The sequence below is a fragment of the Lactuca sativa genome, chromosome 7, assembly GCF_002870075.4.
Source record: "Lactuca sativa cultivar Salinas chromosome 7, Lsat_Salinas_v11, whole genome shotgun sequence".
NCBI lineage: Eukaryota > Viridiplantae > Streptophyta > Magnoliopsida > Asterales > Asteraceae > Lactuca > Lactuca sativa.
The window spans coordinates 133,914,591-133,927,825 of record NC_056629.2 but is presented as its reverse complement, the minus strand read 5'-3'; the positions used below and the strand labels follow the sequence as shown (position 1 = coordinate 133,927,825).

Below are 13,235 nucleotides of genomic sequence, written 5' to 3'. Positions count from 1 at the left end.
ATGACAGGTACGTAGGGAGGTAATAGGAACATTGAAAGGGAGCAAACTAGAAGGAGAATCTTTCTTTTTTTTTTTTGAGAGGATACTTAACCGTTAATATATATTTTCCACATTAGAAGGTTTCTCCCGTTTACTTGCCACCACATAAAATTTGTGCAGAGGGACGATACTTGCTCTGTTTTTAATTGACAGCAACACCAAATATTATAAGTTCATAGACCCCTAAAATATATTGTTTTTTATTTTATTTTTTATTTTTTTATATCATTAAATGGTCCATTTATCAGCCGAGGACTGTAATGCGTATTTTACATTCGGGTATGTTATGATACGTTTTCAACCGGTTTGAAATGACTCATGTGTTTTGAATACGAACTAGGAAAAGGACCCATGTGGTTTTTTCAGACATGTTTGTTTCGAATTTATGGTTCTTTTGTATACATGTTGTTCATTATATATATATGAAATTCATACTTTCTTGCATTATATTAAAAGGTCATACAGAGCATGATAATATTTCTTTTTAGACTTTAATGTACACCAACTCTTGAATTTCTGCTTACCTTCAACCTAGCCTTCAACTGCCCAATTATGCCCATACCTCTCAAACTCTTTAACCATCTGCCCACCTTAAACTTTCTAGCTATACCCTTTCCTCTCAAACATGTTTAAACTTCTCTCAATCCATTTTGACTATTCTCTTCTCCAAGTCAAAAGTCTTAATCTTCAAATTTATAAATGAATTGATTACAGTAAAAATAAAACCAAATTGCACATTCCTCTTTCATTACAATGGAATGAATGTATCTAATATACCAGAAAATAACATCCAATTTTATCATGGATAAACATACCTGGATCTACCCATGAAGAGTCGACTTGGCTTCATCATCTGCATAAATTTCCAAATTGCATTAAAATTAAAACTTGTAATGAAGTGAAATTGACCTAAAGCATCCACAATCTAATCCTTAAAATTAAACAAAAAACATAATAACCGAATAACCTTCAATGATAAGTTGAAGCAGTTAAAGCAAAACCTTGTAAAGAGGGAACAACTCGCTGTATCTCTCTGAATAGAAATCAGCTGTTTCCCATGGAGGAGCAAAGATGGTTAAACATAAGTGTATAACCAACAATTTTACAAAAAAAAAAACATACAAATGTTGATGATGAAAACTGATTACTAAATAGTAAATGTTATAATCAGATAAAATTAAAACCAAGCAAAAAATGTTAACACAAAATGAATACATGTCCTAAACTCAAGCAATTACTTTTTTTCTATATTTCCAGAAGAAAAAAACTGATCTTTTCTAGGCATCCTAGTTCAAGCATTTCATCGAGCAGTTGGGGTGCGTAGTAAGACCCTATTTCAAATGTCAATATGAAGTGGTTGGGGTATAACTGAATCTTTTTCTTGGGTTATGATGGAGGCAAGTGATCAAATTCCCTGCAGGAACAAAGATAAAAATAAAGAAAAAGGGTAAACATCCTTAAAAGAAATAGGAAAAGTTTATTTGGTGTACAAATTGTGAAAGTAGAATGGGAATCTAGAGAAAACTTGCTGTAAGATGAAGAAGTTTTGAGTTGGTGAAGAGTAGAGATAGTCTAAGCATTTCCGGAGGAAATCTGAACATCTGGGATTTCACCGAAATCGACTATCAGTTCCCGGGTATGATGACGGCGATAATTCCCTCCGACCAGCCTTCGTTGTAGTAGGCGTCGACCTCATCACGTAAGAGGACGAAAAACGTTAAATCGAGGATTCACTCTTTCAGAACCTCGACGATAACATCTACGGTTTCTCCCAAATCTAAAATCGATGGTCGGGGATAACAAAATCGCAGAGAATGGGTGGGGATCATTGATTGAAGAAAACTTCTACCAAGTGAGAAACGGTGAGCCTTAAATCGAGGTTAAAAACTCCAGAGGGAAATTTGAGGAATACAAAAGGCGGCATGTTTCTACCTATGTTTTTCATCATCTCCGACAACAATCACCTGGAAGAAACACGATTAGAGGTGAATCAGTTCCGAAAAAAAGTCCTCTTTCTGTGTGTGACCATGCTTCTCTCCTGAGATTGATATTGAACTCGTGACACTGATATTGAATGAAGCAAAAACGGTGGGACAGCAGCTCCGCTCTTAAGCCGATCAAAACCGGGAGAGAGATAAGAGAAGATGGAAGGAAGTGAAAGGTTGTTTGGTAGAAGAACGATATACTGGATCATTTTATGTGGAGAAGCTGTAAATTAAAAGAATGGCGGTGAGAAGCATCAGAATCGGTGAAGGTTCGTTGACACGAATACCCAGCATTGACTAAGGGCCAAACTGCCATTCACACGAATCCCCAGCATTGACCAAGGGCCAAACTGCCAATTTGAAAATTTTATGTGGCAAAAATATGAAGTAGCAGAAAAAATTGGCAAAAATCAGAATGAGGAAAAATATACTGTTGAAACATCCCATGAGCTTTAATAATATATATAATATATATAATTACCTTACTATTTGAGTTTACTTGTTATTGTTTTTTTTTTCTTATTACCATAATATAAAGATATATATTAAACTTTTTCTTCACTTTTTCTTTTTATGTTTTTTTACGATCTCAAAAAAAATATTAATATATAAATTATACTCTTTTAGATGAAAAAAATTATAAGAAATATTTGGAAATGAAATAACATCTACATATTAATATACAATAGGTAGTACTTAGTGGATGTGCTTACCCCAAGCCTTGTTATTATATAACTATATATGACATGAAATTATTAAATTTATTAAGTTTGTGAGACTAAATGCTTTTGAATTCTTATGCTTTCACATTTCAATTGTGCACACATGTTTTATATCTTTAAAATTTCCTCTCCTTTCCAAACTACGACACTTACTAGTTACTAGAAACAAGAACTACAAGAAAAATCATGAATAGTTACGGAAGGATGCTACGGAATCTAACTCCGTAGCTATTTTGCTACGGAATGACTTTTCGTAGATTTTTTGTCACAAAATTTTCTACAAAATTAAATTTCGTAGCAAATTTTAAATTAATTACGGAATTGTAAATCGGTAGTTAGTATGCTACCAAATTTGATACATAACACAAAATACATTAGCTATTTTGTGATGAAAATTACTACAAAATTAAATTTTTTAGCTATTTTGCTACATAGTGATATTCCGTGGCTATTTTGCTATGGAATTTGGTTACGGAAATGAATTTCGTAACTATTTTGCTATGAAATAAAATATCATAGCTATTATGCTATGCAATTTTGCTACGAAACTGAATTTGTAGCTATTTTTGATACGGGGGAAAATTCATAGTTCTTTTGTTACAAAAGCTTCTAAGGAACCAGCTATTTTGCTACAGAATGAAATTTCATAGTTCTTTGACCTTAATGTTTTTTTTAAATATTTCTAATTTTGTTTTTTCTTTCAAAAATAAAAAAAACACAACCCATATTTATCGTAACCCCCACCACCCATCCCACTTATTCCTACGGAATTATAGAATTTAATTGGTGCACTATATCACATTCACAACAATATAATTAAAACACTTGTAATATGTTAATGTTTTACATAAAGAATTTATATTCAAAAATACCAGCAATCTTAGAATTTTAACGCTTTATTTATTTTATAGACATGTTTGTAAGTTTTTCAAATATCAAACACAAAAAATAAATTCACTTACTTTTACCCCCTTCAACTTATATTCATATTACAACCAGATACCTTATATTTTGCTCGACTTTTATATTAGACCCCAATACACGTTAATGCCTATGTGTAAGACATCTGACTTGGGCATGGCAATCATGTCGTGTTCGGGTTGGCGGGTCAAAGTATATCAACCCGAACACGACCCATTTAACTATACAAATCATGGGTTCGTGGGTCACATGTTCATCGGTTATGCTTAAATCTAAGTTCTTATGATGCTAAAATGATCATAAAGTTGCATGTAAAACGAAAGAAATATCCATTTGTGTAGACGAATTAATGACAATCATTAGCACTATGAAATATATCGACTATTAGCGCAACCGCATTATGAGCTTTTTTCAAGAGCTTATTGCGTCAAATAAACCTTTTAATGTCAAAAAAGGTATTGTGGGAGCTTATTAATTAGTACAAATTGTGAATAGACACCTTGGAACCATTCATATATGTCCCTACAGGTAGACTTAATGGGAAAACCACACACTCTGATCACACCTATGAAAATGAATTTAGCCTTAAAAGGCATATCTTAACGCAGGTTTATACAAGTATCAAAACACATAAGGTGAATATTTGGAACTTATATTTTTTGAAATTCGATACATCCACATAGGGAGAAAACATTAGCACCAGTAGGGAGATTTGAGATTTGACTGAGATCTCGAGGCAGAGAGATTTGAGAGAGAAATGTGTGACGAAATGAGGAGACTTGAGTCCCTATTTATAGTGTTAGGATTTCTTAACCACTAAGTTTACTTAGCCATTAAGCTTAATTAATTCGTTTTTATCCATATTATTTAATTCGATCTTATCCATATTATTTAATTCATTTTTATCCAGATTATTTAATTCATTCTTATCCAAATCATTTATTATTAACTAACTTGATATATATATATATATATATATATATATATATATATATATATATATATATATATATATATATATATATATATATATCATTTACAAAACTATATTCATGTAACTTATATGATTAAATATTTATTGATATATACATATATCTTTGGATATAATATAAATCGTAAGTAATGAAATATATGTTAATAAATTCTGAATTAATATAATATATGAAATATAACTCGATATAATTATTCTACGACCTACCAAATTTTAATAATAGATAGTTGACGTAGTAAAATAATCATAGTCAATTATTATTGAAAATATGGGTGTTACATTAAGTCAGATTTGAGTGTTGGGTTGAAGTTCTAATCGATTAAGAGCTGATTAATGAAAGTTGGCCAAAATAGGGAGTACGTTGAGCGTACAAGCTGGTACGTTGTGCGTACAAGCCCCAAAGCGAGTACACTAAGAGTACGACTGAGTACGCCCTACATACTCAGCAGTGGGCTTCGAAATTGTGGGCTACTTGGTTTTGGGCCCATGTTGGATGATATTGTCATATTTATACACATTTTAAGCAATATTTTAATATGTTTTATTAACATTGTGGTTATTTTCAAAGATATGTGATACTTATTACATTAAATTGAATTTTGCAACCAATAAGAACACTCTTGAAGAATAAGGACCAGAACTGGAACTTTGGTGGATGGAAGCTTAAAAGAAAAAAAAAAATTCAATGAAAAACCCAAATCACAACGTGACCATCAACATCATGACGTGGAATGAGTATTCCAGAAGATTAGTACACGGGAAGTTAGAATCCTTGCCCGATAAGGATTTTTACCCAAGTCACGATGTGAAACCCTTGTTCACGTCGTGAGGCACGAAATTCCCAAAACTATAAATACTCCTTTTATCTTATGATCTGAAGAAGTTTTGAAGGCTTTGGACAACTTTTGGAGAGTCTTTCTGAAGGAAAGGTATTCTGAAACCGATTTTGAATTCCATACACAAAGAATTATTTTGAAGAAGATCTATTTAGAGATCAAGAGATTGAAGAACACATTCATTACATTGGTTTGTTTACTTTAATCATGTCAATTTATGTGGAGATTTTGCTTATGTTTTCAGCCATGAGTAGCTGAATTTAGTTACTTTCGTTTAGATAGATGAAGCTTTAACGCTATGGTTTAGTTTATTAAATTATGGATTTTAATAGTTGGTTTTGAGCTTTTGTTTGATTGTCATTACCTATAAAGTTATTATTTGATACTTTGATTGCTTGAATTCAAGTTATGTGTAGTTTAGTGACTATTAAATTACATGAACTTGTTACATAGTAGTTTAGTGACTATTAAATTGCTAGAACTAGGATCGACCAAATCTTAGATAAGTGATAAAAGTAACTAATTTAGCTATGTTGGAGAACATAAATTATAACCATAATTGTGTTTATTTAGATAAATCTTACATAGCTTATCTATATCCAATAACTAATTTTGTGTTTTGCTTATGTATGACCATACAAGGTAGTTCATGAATTAGTGAAAACATTAGTAAATGTGGACTTGAATTGCTAGTAACAAAATATCTGATAACTAACTTTAATAATCCATAATTAATAGCTAACCATAGAAGAGAAGTGGATTCGAACAAAACGGAAGTAATTTTAGAATATTGATTGAAAATTTTAGTTAATTGTTAAAGTTTGTCTTGACTTGTAAAATCAGATAAAAACTATTTTAACTTTTTGCTTATTTAGGTTAATTTTTAATAATTAGACTAGTTACTTAAATATGTTCCCTGTGTTCGATACCCAACTTACTTTACTATACTATAAACTGACTAGGTACACTGTCTATAGGTGCATTAGTAGATAAGTAGTTAGGTTATAAATTTAAAGCTAGATAGGCGATATATTTTGCACACATCAAGTTTTTGGAACCGTTGCTGGGGAACAACTATTTTAGTTTTTGATTTAATTGTTTTAGGTTAATCGATCCTTTTTGTGGGGTAAAACCTGCAAAAAGTTAATTTTTAGCATTAGATTTTTTTCTTGAATTACTGAATTCACGACGTGAACTCTTAAAGCTCACAACGTGAGTTCAGCTCTTTTACATTTTCTTTCATTTTAGCTTTGAGTTTAGTTTATCTGCATCACCACGAGGTAGTATTATTACCACATCGTTCAAACGTTCAGTAGAAGTTTTTTATTAGTTTTTGTTTGCTTTTAAGTTTTTGTTCCTGTTGCGGTAGTACATAACCCGTGGATCAAACACACCTTTGACACAACCATTTGAAGATCTAGAGTCAGGTTTTCCCAAAAACATGGACAAGAATGTAGGAGAATCAAACACACCAAAGAAGTCACTATTCAAGGATTTAAAATTAGTTTTTAGTAAAAAGAAAGGCAAGCACGTAGGAGAATCAAGCACCATCCTGAAAGACGAAGGCACTTTAGAAGGAATTAAAAACACTCCTAATAAAAAGGAAATTGGTTACGAAACAAATAGAAGTAGCAAACCCGAAGGCGAGCCGACAAACAATATGGTGGACATTGCCGACATGACAATGGGGACATACAAGAAGAGAGAGGACACTAGTCCAGGTTTGGTGCAACCTGCAATTCCTGCTACCGCAACATTTGAGCTTAAAGGACATATTCTTTCTGCACTTAAGGATGTTCCATTTTCTGGGAAAAATCATGATGATGTTTACAAACATCTCGATGAATTAAATGACATCTTTGATTACTTCAACATCTTGTATGTTCCATGCGGGACGGTGTTATTCAGAATGCTTCCACTAACCTTTAAAGGAGCTACTAAAGACTGGTTAAAAGCACTTTCACCCGGTGCCATTACTACATGGGCACAAATGCGTGAACAATTCTTAGAGAAATTTTGCCCACCATCAAAAGTGTCCAAACTCTAGAAGGCAATAGCTAACTTTGAGCAACAACCGGGTGAATCACTTTATGAAGCATGGAAGCGTTACAATGGATTACTTAGAAATTGCCCCCAAAATGATCTTAATATGCAACAAGAAGTATCAATCTTCTAACATGGGTTCAATCTTCTAACATGGGTTAAATGTGATGACAAGGAAACTCCTTGATTCTCAAGGAGCTTTAACGAAGAAAAATCTCGCTGAAATTAAGGAGTTGATTGAAGAGTTTTCTAAGCATTCGTGTGAGTATCATAGTCCTCGAAATGATGGAGCAAAAGGAATTGGGAGTGGCATTTAGGAAGACATGATGGTTGTTTTGATTATGTTGAGTAATATGGATCGAAGAATGACGAATATGGATCAATCCATACATGTTATACGTATGTGTTGTGAAATATGGAATGGTACACATTTGACAAAAGATTGCCATTTGGACGAGAACATGAATAAGAAAGCTCAAGTATGCTACTCAAGTGGAGACCGTTATGATGAAGATTGGAGGAAGCCAAAGAAAGAATGGTTGCCTTATGATGAATACAAAAGCAAAAAGAATAGAAATATAGGCAAACAGGCGAAGGCTTCTACCAAAAGGAGCAACCACAACCTAAAAAGAAAGTTGATTTTGAGTCCATGCTTACTAGATTTATGGAGGCTTTAGAAAAACGTCATGGTGAAACTGATGCAGCAATAAGAGACCAGCAAGCTCTAATGATAGACTAGAAAACTTTTCTTAGAAATTATCAATCATCAATCCAAAATATTGAATCTCAACTTGGTCAATTAACTACATTGGTTAACGAATGATTATCTCTACCAATTTTCGATAAGAAAACACCACCACATGTCATGGCCATCGATACTGAAGAAGACACTATTTCTGAGTTCCTAGAAGCCTTGGAAGAAGAGAAAAAGCAGCCCAAATCACAGCCAAAGTGGATAAAAATCGAAGACAATATTGTTGTTGAATCACCATCTTCACGACATGGAGATTCAGTCTCCATGACGTGGCCTAGGTCTGAACAGAAAAATATTGTTGATGTTCGAGCTTATCAACCATCGCTACCTTTCCCTTCTCGAGCTAGAGTTCACCCACTAGAGCAAGAGTATATGAAATTCATCAAGCAATTTAAGGTTATTCCTATTAATACTCCTTTCATTGAATCCTTGGCACAAGTACCCGAATATGCCAAGTTTTTGCAGGATTTACTCGATACTCGACAACTACTAGAAAAGACATCTGAGGTATCCTTAGTGAGCAGAGTTCTAAGGTTATTAGGGAGGGGATACCAAAGAAGATGGGAGATCATGGACGCCTTACACTTCCATGTGAGTTTGAAAATAATATGAAGACTTTTGCTTTAGCCGATTTTGGAGCAATCATAAATTTGATGCCTTTTTCGTTCTATCAAAAGCTCAACCTTCCCGAATTTAAGGCTACAAGAATGACAATTCACATGGCAATTCGTTTAGTGACTCATCCTCGAGGCATAGTTAAGGATATTTTTGTAAAAATTGGAAATTTTATTTTTCATATTGATTTTGTGGTACTTGACATGAAGGAGGATAAAAATGTCCCGATTATCCTTGGACGTCCTTTGCTTAATACCAAATGAGTCTTGGTGGATGTACACGATTCAAAGCTCACATTACGAGTAGGGGATGATGAAATGACTTTTGGAGTGGCGGACGGATTCAAGAATGACTCTACTCAAAGTGTAGCATTCAATATAGATGAAGAAAACGAGCTTGAAGAGTTAGAGAAATTGATGCAAGAAGAAAATCGAGCAGTTAAAGAAGTCAAGCGTACAAAGCCTATAGCATCAATTCCGACGGTTTTTGAAGTCTTTGCTTATAAAACTCCAAGTTCTCTAGTTAGTGAGGAGAGTGAAGAAAGATTGGTGGCAAGAGATGATGAAGAAGAAGTTACCCAAGTTTTGAAACCACCAACTTTGGACAAGGAGAATGTTGATGCTATGGAGCTACAAAAAGAAGAAAGGGAAGGTCCTAAATTTGTTGTGAATAAAGGGGATAAACGAAAGCTCGAAGAAGGTGATTCTAAATTGAAAAAATAAATAAATAAATAAACTCTAAGAATGCCAACTTAAGGAGAGTGTAAGTTTACAAGAAAAGGTAGAGGGATCAGAAGGTGCACTTGGTGAATGAAAATCCAAACGAATCAACGTGAAGTAGCACGGATTCCGTCTCATGACTCCTATAAGAGAAGCGCTTTTCGGGAGGCAACCCGAGCTCGGTTTGCGTTTTTTTTCTCGTTTTTTCATTTTTCTTTGAGTTTTAGGAATAAATAATCATTAAAGTCATCTTACTTTTTAATGATAAGTAAAAATAAAGTGTGGGGTTGAAATTATAAGAGTGTTGGAATTTTATAGAAAAAATGAATTTTTAGTCAAAAAACCTCGATACCGCGACGTGGGATTACCCCCCACGGGTCACGTAATTTTTCCCGATGATTTTTTTTCAAACGTTTTAAAACTCACGACGTGGCTTAAAAATTCATGAATGTGTGTGTGTGTCGGGGGGGGGGGGTTGGTTAACCAGTTAAACTTAGATGACTTCAACTTTTGACTATCACTTTCAAACACCCACTCTCGCACGAAGTAGTAGCAGACCCCACACTTCGATTTTGTGTCGAATTTCTTCAACTTTTTCCTAAATCTGTGCTTAATCTCCTATTTTGGTAAGTGAAATGCCTTTTAATCAATCAATTTATCAAACAATGATAGTAAATAATAATAAGAAGAATTCACGAAGAAAAACTTTCACTAAGAAAGATAATCTCACAAAGAGATTATCGTGTGCACAAAGCAGCTATTAGGGTTTGTGAAAGGCGTGACCTTTCACAAACCTATACAAAATATTATATACTGCTATTCTAGTCAATCCCTATAAATCAGGGATATGCCAGCTAACTAATTTACGCTAACTATGGAAACAAGATAAATACAAAATCTGTTACAATGCACTGAATAAACTAAACACACTGAACTGCTGAAACGCTGATGCTCATACTGAGATATGCGCTGATGCTGAAAGTTATATTTCAAACATCATCATATTTCAAGGTTTGACCTTACAATCTCCCCCAATATGATGATGTTCAAAACCAACTAAATTAGAACACCTCTGGACAAGAACTCTTCATACTCAGCTTCAGCTTCTATTTTTACTGGCCAGTAAGGACTATCCAGTAACTCCTGTCTTCTATTCAGCAGCTCCATAGCAATAAGGATGTGAAACTCTCCGGAGAGATCTTGATGACTCATGCACATTTGCCTTAAGCCAACGAGATGAGTGGTTGGAGCCTTTGGAATCTCAGCAGTTTGCTGAAAACACATTTTTCTGTTTTTATCGAGATAGAACATCCCGTGTTCAGGAACTGAGATAAATTTATGTTGAACTGGGTCAACACTGATAGGAAGAGAGTTGTTTATCCCACCAGCACCAAAGTCCAGAACCAACACATCTTCACAATCAACTTGAAATTTGGTTCTTCGAGTTCTAGGAACAGATGACCTTTGGCCTTGATGTTGTGATCGTTCTTTAGGAACAAGGTCCAAACGCTGAACTTTCTTGATCAGCAGATGAAGAGCACATGTCAGTTCAGAGGAGTGAGCTGAGGTTTGCTTGGATGCTAATTCGAGTAATTCCATCCATTCAGAATATCCATATTTGATCAGCTCATCCCTCTTGACAACTTCAATGTATGAATGTTGTGGACCTTGACGAGTGATCAGCACGTAAGAATTTTCTCGTTGCGTGGTTTGGAAGCTTTAACTTTGATGATTTTATCACCACACACTCGTCGTTTAAGAACATCTTCAAACCTCTTTCGATCAATCCTGTCTAGAACACTGTCAGTCTTAGGCTTACTGTTGCTAGGAGGAGGCTGAGAAGATTGAGATTTGGACTGAAATTCCAAGAATTTCTGCATCTGAGCTTCAAAAGATCCTTTGGCCTGAAGTTTATGCTAAATGAGAGATTCATCAGCTTGAGCAATATTCTTTAGAAGCTGAGCTTTATTAGCTTCATCAAGAATATGTTTAACTTGATCAGGAGACATGTTCCATTCAGCCGCCAAATTTGATATACTAACTATGGACTTGGGTTTCTTGCAAGACAAAGAAGTATCAGTGTATGAAGGAGCCAAGTCAGTATCTGCTACCTTGCGCTTGCGAGATAGCGGATGAGAATCTTCACTAGCAATGTCTGAATCTTCTCCTTGGACCGGAATAATAGGATCAACAGTGGGATCAACAAATTTCATGTCTGGCCTTTGAGATTCATTATCAAGATCATCTGAATCTTCTTCTTGGACTAGAATAAAGGGATCAATGAAGTTCATATCCAGTATTTTGACATTCATCATGTTGTTCATCATCATGCTCACTGTCTTCAACAAGCTTTTCAGTATCTGCTGGACTATTAGGCTTCGCAAAGTCAGACTCGTGCATCTGCTTTGGTGGCTCAGACTGAACTAAGGAGTTGTCAACATATTCGGTGTCTCTCTCTTTTGGATTATCATCAGCATTATCATCATCATCAGTATCTCCCCCTTTTTTAGCATCATCAGATTGGGAACTAGAGGAAGGAGTATTTATGAGAACTTCCTTTAGCTGATGAACATCAGCCTCAATGCGTAGAAGACGCTGACTCATGCCCCGAGTCAGTGTCAGAAGTTCATTAAATGCTGAGGCCGGAACTTGAAGGAATGAAGTACCTGGAGCTGCTTGTGAGCGTGGTGGCATCCCCGGAGAAGATTGGTTCCCCTGGGGTGGAGTCTCCCCCTGTGAGGGCTGCTCCCCCTGAGATGGGTGCTCCCCCTGAAATTGTTGCTCCCCCTGAAACAGTGAATCCTTTTGAGCTGAGGGAACTTTCTCAGTAACAGAGACGATATGATGAGAAAGTTGAGGAGAGAAATAACCACCATCATGTGGTTCATCCTCTTGACCGGCATGATCTTCATGGTTACCATCAGCTCCTTCATCAGTATCAGCAGTGAGTGAAGGAACAGTGTATGGATTTGCAATCCATTCTCTCATTCTATCAGAGATTCCGATGTCAGTATCCAGTGGATCATCTTGATACATTCGAATTGACATGCGAGGGCATTGAATGGGATTTCCAGGGTGTGAGAAGTAATCTGCAGCAAAAAATTTATCGAGCACAAGAGCAATCCAGCATGGGAAGGGAACGTGATCAGCGTGTACATTTGCATGAAGAAGCTGAACAAGTTGATCAAAGAATAAGGCCCCATAATCAAGTCTTTTGTTGAGAAGAAGTAGGCAAACGACTTGTTGCTCATAAGTGCTCAGTTGATCACCACTTCGAGACTTGTGACCCACACATTTGCATAGAGCACCGGTGAAGAATTTCCATCCTGGGGTCATACATTGGCGTAGAACAAGAGCTGATCGAGCACCAGCCTTTGAGTGATCATATCCCAGTTAATCGAATAGACGTCGATAGCATTCAATAGAAGGAAGTTCAGAGAATGGTTCAAAGATAGGTAACCTGAGTGCAGCACTGAGGAGTTCTGCGGTAATAAAGACAGAGTGTCTTCCACGGCCAATAGTCCCGGTGATGACATTGTTTTCATCATTGACTATTGCGGTGTAGTAGAACTCACAGAGTTGTTCAGGGAAGAACTCTGATGGAATGTCA

General features: G+C 35.3%; 1 long non-coding RNA gene and 1 other non-coding gene across 2 annotated transcripts; both read right to left on the bottom strand.

Moving 5' to 3' along the window:
* Positions 1–451: 451 nt before the first annotated feature.
* Positions 452–2,479, bottom strand: LOC111878399 (uncharacterized). Its single transcript, XR_002845721.3, has 2 exons — positions 1,007–2,479; positions 452–892 (listed from the first exon to the last, which is right to left on the bottom strand). It is a non-coding gene; the product is annotated as an uncharacterized LOC111878399 (long non-coding RNA).
* A 5,053-nt stretch (positions 2,480–7,532) lies between these two features.
* Positions 7,533–7,639, bottom strand: LOC111878407 (small nucleolar RNA R71). Its single transcript, XR_002845724.1, has one exon. It is a non-coding gene; the product is annotated as a small nucleolar RNA R71 (small nucleolar RNA).
* Between the last annotated feature and the right edge of the window lie 5,596 nt (positions 7,640–13,235).